A 15,720-nucleotide genomic window follows, 5' to 3' on the forward strand; every position below is an offset into this window, starting at 1 on the left:
CGGCCAGGAGATGACGGAAATAAAAGAAGAACAAGCTACAAGTGACAATGATTATAAACAGAAAACTGAAAGGCCTGAACAGCTCCCCCTGCCCTGCGGTGCCCTGTGCCATGGTACATGTCGCACCACCTTAGTTACGGCCATGCAATTTAGTACGCAGGAAAAAGCTTTGATTTGGTCACTAACGCCACATGGCATTAACATATACCCTGCAATGGGTAGACCTGCAAAGCTGGAAAGGTGACTTGAGATTGTACCCTCCAAACTGTTACATGATAATAATCTGGCAGTATGGAGGGCAATATCGTTGGTGATGTGCGACAGTTTCAAACACAAGTAAAAAGAAAAACACAAAAGTACTGCACTTCCACATTACTACTTAGTACTGCAGTAATACTCTTTACTGTGAGACCCCCTAATCTCCAAGACAGTGCAGACAGCATTGGTATATATACGCTTTTTGCACTAATATAGGGCCAAGAACCAAGTGGTGGTCAACAGCAGCAGGTTGAAGTTTAACAATGGCAGAGCCTCTAATGCAGGCCACCCCTTCATAAATATAAAAGGCCACTGCTGAAGGCTGATCATGTCATCCCTAATGTCTGCAGGCCCTACCACACTACGGGATAGAAACTGTACTGTGTCTTTTGTAATTTTTCATGTTTGGTGCTTAATCAAATCTATTCCGTCTTGTAGCTCTAGGTGACATTACTGCAATTTTATAATATTAAATAATGTACAAAAACATATGTTACTGGGTTTGTAACAAAAGCGTTGTGCGTGTGTAACTGTAAACCATTTTCAATTCTGTAAATGTCTCTTTAAAATTGTACACACTGCTGCCTAGCAACTGACGCTGCCACTCTGTCACTCTACAGCTGTTGGTGATGTCACAATGGGAGACCAGATGCTGGTTATGACCCAATGGAACGTGTGTTCTAGAGCTGTTCAGACGCATGAGAGTCAGGGAGGTTTTTTGAACAGTCTCTAATTTAGAAAGTTTATCTGTAGCCAGAGCAAATATGGCTAATTCAAAACTTTATTTCTACATCTGATGTAGGCTTACATCAGGACTAACAGTATGGTTAGGGTAGTCACCCTTTTTGAGTTGGCAAATTTGGCCACTCAGACACCTGATATCGGGGTAGTTAATTGCAGGGCTCTGCAAACCCTACTCCATGCCATACTCCAGCACCTAGATATAAAAGATGAGAAGGTGGCAATTCCAGAGGAGGACTGGAATATAGACAAGCCCCCGGACGGGTTGGCTACAGAGGAGGAGATAACAAAATCACAGCATGAGAACATCAGTACTGTGGAAGACCTGTGCCCCAAGGAGAAACATCAGGACAATGAGGACTCATTGTATAAGGTAAAGAAAACCAGTGGTGAACTTCCAATATTATTTCCTAGCCTCCCTGCAGTTGAAATGAGCATTTGTTGCTGAAAGTTGTCACTTTATTAAGTGAAGCCCGGTGAGGGCTAATCCAAGTGCAGGGCCGTAACTAGGGTGGTGCAGCCGATGTGCCCGCATAGAGCGCACATGTCCTGTAGACGGAACCATCCACCTCCACCCGCGATCACGGCCACTACCTCGTTATGGTAGTGGTATTGCTGGGCGCACCTCTACTAATACACATTACAGCGGTCTGGGCAGCGCTGCAGCTGCCTGCCCCTGTGCACCGCCCCCTTCCTGTTTCAAATGTCACTGACACTGTCTCAGGGAGGGACTGGGAGAGATGTCATGGTGCTGGTAATATACATTACAGCATGCAGCGCTGCAGCTGCCTGCCCTGTGCGCTCCGCCCCCTCCCTGTCTCCTGCAGTGTCTCTACCATACCAAAATGTGTATAAGGGCTCTACTGTGGCATACCATGTATAAACGCTCTACTGTAGTGTAACCTGTATAAGCGGCTCTACTGTGGTATAACATGTATAAAGGGCTCTACCATGGCATAATGTGTGATAGGGGCTCTACTATGGTGTAACGTGTATAAGCGGCTCTACTGTGATGTAACATGTATAAGGTAGGGGTGTGCATCGGCCACTTTTCGTGTTTTGTGTTTTGGTTTTGGATCTGGATCTTTCTTCGTGTTTTGGATCTGGATTGGTTTTGCCAAAACCACCCTTCCGTGTTTTGGGTTCTGGGTTTTGTGTTTTGGATCTGTATTTTTTTTAAAAAAAGAATAAAAACAGCTAAAATCACAGAATGTGTTGGTTTTTCTGCCCCTATGCTATTATTAACCTCAATAACCTTAATTTCCTCTCATTTCCAGTCTATTCTGAACACCTCTCACCTCACAATAGTGTTTTTATGTCCAAAAGGCTATGCTAAGCGACACGAGTGGGCGGCACAAACACGTGGCCCATCTAGGAGTGGCACTGCAGTGGCAGACAGGATGGCAGTTTGAAAAACTAGGCCCCAAACAGTACATAATGCAAAGAAAAAAAAGAGGTGCAAGATGGAATTGTCCTTGGGCCCTCCCACCCACCCTTATGTTGTATAAACAGGACATGCACACTTTAACAAACCAATCATTTCAGCGCCAGGGTCTGCCACACGACTGTGGCTGAAATGATTGGTTCGTTTGGGCCCCCACAAAACAAGTTGGCAATTAATCTGCCCCTGCACAAACTGGCTCTACGGAGGCAAAATGTCGTCCTCATCCTCCTCATCCACCGATTCCTCACCCTCTTCAGTGTTGTGTACATCCTCATCCTCACAGACTATTAACTCGTCCCCGCTGGAATCCACCACCACAGGTCCCTCTGTACGTTCTGGATGCTGGTCTCCCTGGAAGAGTTGGTAATTCATTTTTATTAACATGATCTTCTCCACATTTTGTGGAAGCAGCCTCCTACGCCTTTCGCTGACAAGGTTCCTGGCTGCACTAAACACTCTTTCGGAGTACACACTGGAGGGGGGGCAACTCAGGTAAAATAGAGCCAGTTTGTACAGGGGCCTCCAAATTGCCTCTTTTTCCTGCCAGTACAGGTACGGACTGTCTGACATGCCTACTTGGATGCTGTCACCGATGTAATCCTCCACCATTCTGTCAATGGTGACAGTATCATATGCAGTGACAGTAGACATGTCAGAAATTGTTGCCAGGTCCTTCAGTCCGGACCAGATGTCCAAACTTGGTCCTGCCTGCCCTGCATCACTGCCAGCGGGTTGCTTAGGATATCTAAGTTTTTTCCTGGCAGCCCCAGTTGCGGGAGAAAATGAAGAAGGAGCTGTTGACGTGTCACATTCCGCTTCAGCTGACAGTGTTTTCACCAGCAGGTCTTTGCACCTCTGCAGGCTTGTGTCGGCCGGAAAGAGAGACACCACATAGGCTTTAAACCTAGGATTGAGCATGGTGGCCAAAATGTAGTGGTCTGATTTCAACAGATTGACCACCCTGGAATCCTGGCAAAGCGAATGAAGGGCTTCATCCACAAGTCCCATATGCCGAGCGGAATCGCTCCGTCTTAGCTCCTCCTTCACTTTCTCCAGCTGCTTCTGCAAAAGCCTGATGAGGGGAATGACCTGACTAAAGCTGGCAGTGTCTGAACTGACTTCACGTGTGGCAAGTTCGAAGGGTTGAAGAACTTTGCACAACACGGAAATCATCTCCACTGCGCTTGAGTCAGGTGCATACCCCCTCCTTTGCCTATGTCATAGGTGGATGTATAGGCTTGAATGGCCTTTTGTTGCTCCTCCATCCTCTGAAGCATATAGAGGGTTGAGTTCCACCGCGTCACACCCTCTTGCTTCAGGTGATGGCGGGGCAGGTTCAAGAGTGTTTGCAGTCTTCGGCACGCAGTTGCTGAATGGCGAAAGTGGGCAGAAATTTTTTGGGCCACCGAAAGCGTCTCCTGCACGCCCCTGTCGCTTTTCAGAAAATTCTGCACCACCAAGTTTATTGTGTGAGCAAAACATGGGACGTGCTGGAATTTGCCCAGATGTAATGCCCGCACAATATTGGTGGCGTTGTCAGATATCACAAATCCCCAGGAGAGTGTAAGTGGGGTAAGCCACTGGGCGATGATTTCCCTCAATTTCTCTAAGAGGTTGTCGGCGGTGTGCCTCTTACTGAAACCGGTGATACACAGCGTAGCCTGCCTTGGAACGAGCTGGCGTTTCTGAGATGCTGCTACTGGTGACGCTGCTGTTGTTGCTGCGTAAGGTGATACATCTACCCAGTGGGCTGTCACAGTCATATAGTCCTTAGTCTGCCCTGTTCCACTTGTCCACATGTCCGTGGTTAAGTGGACATTGGGTACAACCGCATTTTTCAGGACAATGAGGACACTTTTTCTGACGTTTCTGTACAGTCTCGGTATCGCCTGCCTAGTGGAGTGGAATCTGGATTTGGAACCGGGGACACACTACCTCCATCAATTGTCTAAATCCCACTGCACTAATGGCGGATACCGGACGCACGTCTAACACCAGCATAGCAGTCAAGGCCTCAGTTATACGTTTTGCTTCAGGATGACTGCTGTCGTACTTCATCCTCCTCGCTAAGGACTGTTGGAGGGTCAATTGTTTAGTAAAAGTAGTGGTGTTCCTACTTCCTCTCTGGGATGATGAACGACTCCCAGCAGCAGCAACAGCAGCAGCGGCAGCAGTAGGCGTAGCAATGCAGGATCCTCCGGAGGAATCCCGGATAGGAGAGTCAATCATGCCAGAGACATGGCCTGCAGGACTACTTCCGATCCTGACTAAGGAGGAAATTGACGAGGAGGGAGTTGACGGTGTGGTTTGCAGGCACTTGGATACAACAGGACAATGGGATTTAGGTGTCCCTGGACTGCTTACGGTCTTGGCCAAAGTTTCTGAACTTGACAGTAACTTTTTATGAATGCGCTGCAGGTGCCGTATAAGGGAGGATGTTCCTAGGTGGTTAACGTCCCTACCCCTACTTATTTCACCTTTACATATGGTACATATGGCAAGACAGTTGTTGTCCGGATTTGGATAGAAATATTGCCAGACCAAAGAGGTGGAATGTTTGGTCTTCTGTCCAGGCATGACCGTGATGGACTTTTTCATCCCACAGACAACAACTGTCTTCCCCGGAGCCTGATTTAAATAAACCACATCACCATCAGAATCCTCCTCGCCAACTTCCTCCTCAGCGCCAGCTACACCAGTATCCTCATCCTATTGTACTTCAACAGTGACATCTTCAATTTGCATATCAGCAAGTGGACTGTGGGTGCTCCTTTCAGCACTTGCAGGGGGCGTGCAAATGGTAGAAAGAGCCACCTCTTCCCGTCCAGTGCTGGGAAGGTCAGGCATCGCAACAGCCACCACACTTGGACTCTCCTTGGGGATTTGTGATATCTTCTTAGAACGCACAGTTCTTCGCTGTGCTTTTGCCAGCTTAACTCATTTGATTTTTTTAGAGGGAGGAGGGCTTCCATCGTCATGTGAAGCTGAACCACTAGTCATGAACATAGGGAAAGACCTTAGCTGTTCCTTGCCACTCCGTGTCATAAATGGCATATTGGCAAGTTTACGTTTCTCTTCAGATGATATAAATGTTTTTTTTAAGGTCATTTTCCTGAACTTTGTCATTTGGGATTGTATGTGCCCTCTACTATGACATTGGGCATCGGCCTTGGCAGACGACGTTGATGGCATTTTATCGTCTATGTCATGACTAGTGGCAGCAGCTTCAGCACTAGGAGGAAGTGGTTCTTGATCTTTCCCTATTTTATTTTTATCGGAGAAAGTTTGGTCCTCCATTTATGTTATATTGATTTTATATATACGTGCGGCTAAGGCGCACACAAACACAGAAAATATTTTTTTATTTTTGCTGGAGACTAGTGCACTTTGTGGGTTACACCACCCTTTAAGAAATGAGCCAGCCGGCTCTTTACTTATGGGACACAAGCGCACGCTTGGCGCTGCTCCTTTGTTGATGCACGTGCAGCCACAGTGCACACAATTCACAAATACAGAAAATATTTTTTATTTTGTTTGGAGTGCACTTTGGGGGTTACAGCACCCTTTAACGGTCAAGCCAGCCGGCCCTTTACTAATGGGACACAGGCGCACGCTTGGCACTACTTTGTCGATGCACGTGCGGCTACAGTGCACACAATCCACAAACACAGAAAATATATTTTTTTTTTGTTTGGAGTGTACTTTGGGGGTTACAGCACCCTTTAACGGACAAGCCAGCCGGCCCTTTACTTATGGGACACAGGCGCACGCTTGGAGCTGCTCCTTTGTTGATGCACGTGCAGCCACAGTGCACACAATTCACAAACACAGAAAATATTTTTTTATTTTGTTTGGAGTGTACTTTTGGGGTTACAGCACCCTTTAACGGACAAGCCAGCCGGCCCTTTACCTATGACACAGGCGCATGCTTGGCGCTACTTTGTTGATGCACGTGCGGCTACTGCGCACACAATTCACAAACACATTTTTTTTGCACTTGGGGGGAGCACCCCTGAAGGACAGAGCCTCCCCTGGACAACACTACAGCACCCCTTTAGGACTGGGACACTGCACAGGACTTTGGAGTGGACACAGCCCCTATGGACAACAGCAGCACAGCACAATACAGTCCAGCCACTATGGACTTTGGAGGAGTGGACACAGCCCCTATGGACAACAGCAGCACAGCACAACACAGCCAGCCCCTATGGACTTTGGAGGAGTGGACACAGCCCCTATGGACAACAGCAGCACAGCGCAGCACAGCACAGCATAACACTACACTGCACTACACTACACAGCCCAGCCAGCCCTAACTCCCGCCCTCCCTCTTCACTGTCCACAGCCGAGTGAGAAAATGGCGCCGACACGGGTATCTTATATAGAATCCAAAACCCGCGAGACCCGGAAGGCGGGATGATGACGTTTTGCCTCGATTTCAGATCCGAGTCAGGCGGGAAAAGTCGAGCCTGACTCGGATCAGCCACGGATCGGGGGGGCTCGGGGGGTTCGGATTTCAGAAATCCGAACCCGCTCACCCCTACTACATACTAAATGTATATATCATATGTTAGTAATCTCATTTATCAGTGATATATAGTGTAGTTAACTTTCACGTAACTGCACAGATGTAATTAAAATATATGCATATTGAGAGTTAGTTGAAGCTTTAGCTGTTTTCTATACATTCCCTACATTGCCATGTATATATGACCATTGCAATCCACATAATAATCATGTACTTTTCAAGCCTTGTCTGAGATGCTTTGTGCTTTGAATGTAATGATGTCTGATTGCTGAGGCAATGCAGGGTTACCACCTGTGCACAGGGCCAGCAACAGGGGGGTGCAAAGGGGACACTAGTACCGGGCCTGAGATTCCGAGGAATTTCTGGAGCCCATTTCACGTGTCCCCCTTGCCTCTGCTATCTGCTGTGTAAGCAGGGCACCCGGCACAACGATTGTGGCTAGAGACGCTGGAATAGATCCTCCCGAGTCCGGCAGTGACAGGGATGCTGGGCTGGTGCAGCGTGCGTGACATCATGTCGTTGCACTGCTGAATCAGAGAGGAGCCGCCGGGTCTGAGCTGCGCGCAAGGGAAGACTTAAGCTGCCTATCCACCAGCAGACCTCAAAATGACTGCACAATTATGACATTGTAATCGTGCAGTCGTTTGACAGTCTATGATGTGCCTACACTGAATGAGCAGTCGTTCAGTGTAGACACAATCAATCATCTGCAAACATGCTCAACCTGACGTTATCGTCAGGTTGTCCAGCATGTTTGCCCGATGATAGATGTCTAAATGACCAGCGGGAGTGCGCATCGCTGCTCGTTTTAGACATTTTTTTAAATTATTTGTTAACGATTTTTAAATGATTAGTGAACGATTGAACGATAACTATATCGTTCAATCGCTCAATTTAATCGTCTAGTGGATGGGCAGCCTAAGGAACACAGGCAGCGCAGCAGGTAAGTGTTGACCAGGTCTGGGCTGGGCTAGATAGTCACGGGGTGAGTGGTGGGGAGCTGCAGATGAAAGGGGTGTCAGACACAGGGGCTGGGGAAGAGGGGGAGGTGTGACAGACACAGGGGCTGAGGAAGAGGGGGAGGTGTGACAGACACAGGGGCTGAGGAAGAGGGGGAGGTGTGACAGACAGGGGCTGAGGAAGAGGGGGAGGTGTGACAGACAGAGGGGCTGGGGAAGAGGGGGAGGTGTGACAGACAGAGGGGCTGGGGAAGAGGCGGACGTGTGACAGACACAGGGGCTGAGGAAGAGGGGGAGGTGTGACAGACACAGGGGCTGAGGAAGAGGGGGAGGTGTGACAGACACAGAGGCTGAGGAAGAGGGGGAGGTGTGACAGACAGGGGCTGGGGAAGAGGGGGAGGTGTGACAGACACAGGGGCTGGGGAAGAGGGGGAGGTGTGACAGACACAGGGGCTGGGGAAGAGGGGGAGGTGTGACAGACAGGGACTGGGGAAGAGGGGGAGGTGTGACAGATACAGGGGCTGGGGAAGAGGGGGAGGTGTGACAGATACAGGGGCTGGGGAAGAGGGGGAGGTGTGACAGACAGAGGGGCTGAGGAAGAGGGGGAGGTGTGACAGATACAGGGGCTGGGGACGAGGGGGGTGACAGACAGGGGTTGGGGAAGAGGGGGAGGTGTGACAGACAGAGGGGCTGGGGAAGAGGTGAGGGGAAGAGGGGGAGGTGTGACAGACACAGGGGCTGGGGAAGAGGGGGAGGTGTGACAGACAGGGGCTGGGGAAGAGGGGGAGGTGTGACAGATACAGGGGCTGGGGAAGAGGGGGAGGTGTGACAGACAGAGGGGCTGGGGAAGAGGGGGAGGTGTGACAGATACAGGGGCTGGGGACGAGGGGGGTGACAGACAGGGGTTGGGGAAGAGGGGGAGGTGTGACAGATACAGGGGCTGGGGAAGAGGTGAGGGGAAGAGGGGGAGCTTTCACAGACAAAGTGGTCGGGGAAGAGGGGGGGGACAGACACAGCAGCTGGGGAAGAGGGGTGTATGACAGACATGGGCACGGAAAGAGGGATGTATGACAGACACAGGAGCTGAGGAAGAGGTGGGGGGTGTGACAGGCACAGTCGCTGGGGAAGAGGGCTGGGGAAGAGGGGGGGTGTGACAGACACGGGCTCGGGAAGAGGTGGGGGGTGTGACAGGCACAGTCGCTGGGGAAGAGGGCTGGGGAAGAGGGGGGTGTGACAGACACGGGCTGGGGAAGAAGTGAGGGGGTGTGACAGGCACAGACGCTGGGGAAGAGGGGGAGGTTTCACAGACAAAGGTGTCGGGGAAGAGGGGGGTGTGACAGACACAGGAGCTGGGGAAGAGGGGTGTGTGTGACGGGCTAGGAGAGTGAATAGGGGGTCCCCAAAAACATGAGTGTACCAGGCCCCAATATTTCTGTTGCCGGCCCTGTCGGTACAGCTGCACCATACTTTCCTTCCGGTATAAATGCCTACAAGGGGGAAAAAATAAAAATTCACTTAAGGGATGTCACAGCACTTCAAATAAAATGGTAACAACTTTTTTTCAATCCTGCTAAATTCTAAGATGTAAATTTACTAAAGGGAGAGTTTTTAGAAGGGGAGATGTTGCCCATAGCAACCAATCAGATTCTAGCTATTATCTTCTAGAACAGTGTTGGCTAACCTTGACACTCCAGTTGTTGTGGAACTATATATCCCAGCATGCCCTGCCACAGTTTTAGCATGCCCTAATAGCAAAACTGTAGCAGTGCATGCTGGGTTATGTAGTTCCATAACAGCTGGAGCAGTGGGGGGCCAGTGGAGCAGTGGAGCAGTGGGGGGCCACGCCCCCCACTGCATACAGGCATTCAGCTCCCTCCCAGAAAGAGGGAGCTGAATGAGGACAAGAATGCTAGAATCTGATTGGTTGCTATGGGCAACATCTCCACTTCTTAAAACTCTCACTTTAGTAATTATATCCCTAAATCTGCAAATTATGTGAGATCTCTGCCTAGGCTCCCTTTCACTTGGGGCAAGACTCAGCTGCCGACCCGACTGCCCTCCCACACTAATGATAGAAACCCCCACAGCTGAAATGCGTCATTGTGGCCCCGCCCCCTGCTTCACAATACCTTTAATTTCATCATTGTGAAGAGGGGGCAGGGCCACAATGCCGCAATCGCGCGGCCCCTCCCCAATGCAGTGTCATTGTCCGGCCACGCCACCCGCTGCATACAGGCATTCAGCTCCCTCCCAGCTCTGCGAGGGTTGGGAAATAGACATCATATTCCTTTATTTCTGTCTTCAATTAAGAGTGGTCTCTGACACTGGATATTAAATGATATTACTGAGTCATAATATTCTTGCTAAGCGACGCGAACAGTGCAGCCACCATAAGGACTGCTCAATGCACTCATTCTATATGATTCCAATCTATTATACAGGTGTATACTACACAGCGTACCCATACCTCCCAACATTTTGTACTCATATATCACGGCATTCCCCCATTTTCATCACTGTTGGGACTGGAGATGCTGGGTTGCCCCCAGTCTCTCCCCACACTCTGAACAGATGCCATTCATATCACCCCCCCTTACTCCCTTCCAGTGGGACACTGCAGCCCATGGGAGGGACGGTGGGAAATTCCCCAAAAAGGGGAAGTTTCTGCCTGAAAGCAGGAAAGTTGGGAGCTATGGCATACGTTACTCTCCCCCACAAATACTCCCTACAATTGCTTTTTTTATCTATAGTGAATAAAGAATTATTTTTTTTTTTTGATGGCGCTAATGTATAAAAATAGTTCATTCTCCTAAATTAGTTCAGCAACTGTCGCTGCCCTTATAATACAGGGCCTGGTCCTCTGTTATAATTGCTTTTTATATAGAAAATGAAGATAATAAGTGCGCTGTTCAGGTAGCTGTATATATATGAAATATGAATTTATTTTGAATTATACCGCAATAGGCTTATAAAAACACATATATAATTATAGACAATAAGAAATCTAAAAAAGGCGTCTGACATACATACACCCAAAAGCAATATATTATATAATATGAACCTGTGGCCACAGGACATTAATACTTTCGCATACTTAGATCATCACTTGAGAGAGAACGGGAGAGTTTTTTTCCCAGTCTAGTATGTTCAGAAGGATGCAATCTTTAGTAAAAATAATAAAAATGTATCCTTAATCAAGAAAATAAAAAAATAAAATATACTCAAGATAGCAACAGTTAGTAGCAGCAATTGTTTAGCAGTGGGAACATATGCTGAATTTATATCTCTTTGATATCGCAAATCAATCCAAGTTGGCATAAATAAACCTTTTTAGATGCACACCAATAGTTTATATCCTTATTTGTCCAACAACATGCACACTAGCAGCAATTCAACACCAGCAAAGCCGTCATAGTGGTTAGTAAGCATCTAACACACACCAGTCCTGGGTAGTAATAACCACTTTTTGGAAACAGTTTACCCCAGTCTTTTCTTAGTTGGTTCAGCTGTGTTAGGGTGCATACACACACCATACTTGCCAACTCTCCCTCATTGTCAATGAGACTCCCTGAAATAGTATCAATCTCCCTGTCTCCCTGAAGAGTCCAACAATCTCCCTGATTGTACCTTACCCCCATTATGGAGCTGTTATATTAACAAAACAGAGATTTATACATTCAAATTGGATCATTAGTATCATTTCCCTGCACTGGTTATAAGACACAGTGGGGGAGATGTATTAACGGCGATATCGCCGATGCGGTACATCCCCCCTGACTTCACATACATACCGCGGTTCATTACCGTGGTATGTACCAAGGATTTCGCAAAGGACAGCTCTCTCGATGAGAGCTGTCCTTTGCGATGCTGCCGGGCAGAGGGACTTCCGGGTTGAACACCCAGAAGTCCTCCTGCGCATGCGCAGAGAGCCGCGGGCCGCGGGGGCTCATGGGAGGGATCCGATCGGATCCCTCCCAGCCCCGAGTGTCGCGTTAAGAAGTCCATAGGCTTCTATTGGGTAACGCCACCTGAAGGTTGGCATAAATAAACCTGAAGGTGGCGTTACCTAGTGACGCGAAGCAGCAGAATGCAGCGCATTCTGCTGCTTAATAAATACGGGGAATGCGTTAAAACCCCTGAAAACTGCATTTTCGGGGGTTTTACCCCATTTTCGCCGTTAATACATCTCCCCCAATGATACCTATGCATTTTCTGAAAAGTATTAATGTGTTTCCATCAACAAGTAGATCTTACTAACTGCTTTTGGGCTTGTTTACATTTGGATATAAGTCAGGTTTATGACACGCCTCTCAGATGTAGCAGTACACGTCCACTTAACCGCCGTGCTCATAGGTGTTGCTTTCACAATCTCCCTGAAATGCTTTTTCAAAAGTAGGCAAGTATGATACACACCAGGATGATATCGGCATGATTTGGCGTATCGGCACGACAAATCGTGTATATCGCCTAGTATGTATGCACAATTGCGCGCTCCCGCTGGTCGCATGTGTTATCGTGTGATTGGCTGTGCTGCACAGTGAATCACATGATATCGCATGCGGCGCAATACATATTAATGAAGAACGGAACAAGTAATCGTTTCATTGTTCATTAAATTGTGCAGTGTGTACCGGCAATCATGCGATGTCCAGGGTGAAGGCAAATCGCCCTGAACATCGGCACGATTGCTGGTTGTTTAGGTGTGTACCAGCCTTAGTATAAACAGACAATCAGCAGATAACATATAAGCAGCTTGTTGTTAATGTGAGTACAGAGGCAGTCGTGGCACCAACTCACTTACTTACAGAGATAAGTTACCTTTCTGGTATCAGTTCCCTTTTGATACCAAGCTGCTGTTACCAATTTATATCCCCTCCCTTCCCGGCTGACCGTATACCTGCTCTGTCACTGTCCTCCTACCTCCATGACCTAAGTCACGGCTGCTGATGGTACACTATTGCTGGCATCTCCTGTGACGCTTGACCATGTCCCCCTGCTGGGCGGCTTACAGTAATATGCCGCGTGCCTTGTGCGCTGATGTAGGTCCCGGCTGCTGGTGATAGTACACTGTTGCTAGCATCTCATATGACGCTGATCAGGTCCCCCTGCTGGGCGGCTTCCAGTAATATGCCGCGTGCTGTGTGTGTGTTGATGTAAGCGTCTCCAGCGACGCTGACCGAGTTCCCTGCTAAGCCGCTTCCAGCTGACTATCTTGAGCTGAACGCTGCCGGCATATTCTCCAGTACTCTGTATCAAAGGGAATGGATCACTTTTTTATCTAAATATACCAATAACACGAATGCTACAGTGTTATATATAATATACTTTTCAGAACCCGTTTTGATATTTGTGGATTACTAAAATGAACAAAGACCTTATAAACAAGATATTGACGAGAATGTATATTTATATAAAAAAAACTTTTGGTACTGAAATTTGTCAATAAGGAGTTGCTATACAGTACTTTCCATATGTAATATCATCCATAGAGACAAAACACAAGCTGCTTTATGTTATGTAATGGGATGCAATCGGGAAGCCGGCTGACATTATACCGACAGCCGGCTTCCCGACTGTCATATCCTTGTGAGGGTGAAATACCCGGCGTCTAGATGTAGACGCCGCTCATTTCCCAGACGCCGGGAGACTGGCACCCGGCATCCCGATTGAAGGGATGCCGGGCGCCGTGAGCGGACAGCCACAGGGAAGAGGGTTAGGTTTAGGGCTACCGGGGGGGATTTAGGATTAGGCACCCTCCTGGGAGGTTAGGGTTAGGCTAGGGGGAGGGAGGGTTAGGGTTAGGCACCCCCTGGGGGAGGTTAGGGTTAGGCACCCCCGCAGGGGATTTAGACTTAGGTTTAGGCAGCGGGGAATGGGGGGGGTTAGGTTTAGACACTTAGAGGCAGGATTAGGGTTAGACACTTAGGGGGGAGGTTAGGGTTAGGCACCCCTAAGGGAGGGTTAGGGTTAGGGGGGTAGGTTAGGTTAGTTAATACTTACCTAGGGACGATCGGGATTTCCAGCGCTGTCGGGCTGCCGCTGCCAGGATCTGTTCCAGTGTCGGGCTGCCGCTGCCGGGAATCGAACCATGCGGCCGGCAGTATTTCATACTGATTCCTTATGTAACACACATGCACAATGTACATTTTCACTTGTTTGCACGGGCATGTATAATGTGCCCATTAGCATGATGTGTGTTACTTCCACTCCATTTTCACAATGCAAAATAGCCTCCCCTGTCATACTCCTTAGATTTGATATAAAAATGATTAGAATAATACAAAGATGATATGTATAACTTATAAACATCTTCTTTGTTTATTGTAATCATTTTTATAGTTAACACTTACCAGCTTTGTGGAGCTCCATAGGACTGCAGAGAGACAAGAGATGAGGCAGCAACAGCTTAGCCTCACTACTCTATAGTCAGACACTGCTTGCAGAGCTGGGGACGGGGCCACACCACGGGCAGTAAGCTGCACAAAAAGAGCTAATAGAGGCAGGCCTCTGAGGATGGGAGAACGTGCCTTGAGCACTGATGGACACCTTGGGTGTGTCATGTGCATGCTTGCCTACCCTACCGATTTGGTTGGGAGCCTCCCGAATATTGGGTGCCGCTCCGGACCCCCGGAAAGGCAGGCAAACCTCCCGCCTCCAATGCAGCATCATTACCGAGCCACGCCCCCCGCTCTGCGCAGGCATTCAGCTCCCTCCCGGAAAGAGGGGGGTGAATGTCGGCAAGTATGTTCATGTGACCAGGAGTGAACTGCAGTGTTTAGAGATCAAGCCTCAGTCAGCAGCAGAAAAAATCAATGGACACTGAAGCTTAAGTGAGGGGAGAGTTATAGTGAGTAGGGGTTGAGACAGGCTCCCAGCACTCAGACCAATCTCCATGTGTGTCTCTCCAGTCACTGACCTCACCACATGTCACTAGTACGTTGTATATGACACAGTCAGTGCTGGCATTAAATTAATCATTATATAATAATTTGCATTTCAAAATTGTGTGATAGCCTCTTCTCCTTCCCTTAGCAGGATATCCAAGCTGTGTGTGAGATAGATAGGAAATCTGAGGACAAAGGGCTCGGGCTGCTGGAAAGTACAGGTAATGCTTCTGTAATGCACAACTACAGACACTATAACATAAAATCTGTTTATAGCAGGGGAAAATCTCAGCTCTTTCACTTGGGGCAAGACTCAGCTCTGCAAGGGTTGGGAAACACTGTATCCAGACAGGCAAGTGTATGTGTAGGTGTAGGTGAGTCACAGGGGAATCGGTATGATTCCTGGCAGTAGCAGCCCGACAGATGAACAGATCCCGGCAGCGGCAGCCCGACAGCGCTGGAAATCCTGATCGTCCTCAGGTCAGTAATAACTAACCTAACCCCCTAACCCTCCTTAGGGGTGCCTAACCATAACCTCTTCCCCAAGTGCCTAACCCTAATCCCCCCTGTAAGTGCCTAACCCTAACACCCCCCTTCCCCACTGGCTAAACCTAAGTCCCCCGGGGGGCTCCTAACCCTAAGTCCAACCCGGGGGTGTCTAACCCTATTCTCACAAATATTATATCCAACACTTCACCCTTACGTGAAAATTCTCAAAATAGAGCAGGCTTGCCTACCCTCCCGATTTGGTCGGGAGCCTCCCGAATAACCGTAAAATTGTGATCTATCTTGTATATTGTGATACATGTGCATATGGGGATCGTATGATTGCAACGATCAATCGTACATCATTTGACCACATCGTATGTTGAATTTCAAGGGATGACTCTCAAGGCGAAATCGTAC

At 48.4% G+C, this 15,720-nt stretch overlaps 1 protein-coding gene across 2 annotated transcripts in view; it reads right to left on the reverse strand.

Moving 5' to 3' along the window:
- Positions 1 to 15,720, reverse strand: part of LOC148480612 (transcription factor 15-like) — a 137,718-nt gene that overhangs the window by 40,147 nt on the left and 81,851 nt on the right. The window lies entirely within an intron of this gene.

This window comes from Taudactylus pleione, unplaced genomic scaffold (assembly GCF_031769625.1).
Source record: "Taudactylus pleione unplaced genomic scaffold, aTauple2 ptg000609l, whole genome shotgun sequence".
Lineage (NCBI taxonomy): Eukaryota > Metazoa > Chordata > Amphibia > Anura > Myobatrachidae > Taudactylus > Taudactylus pleione.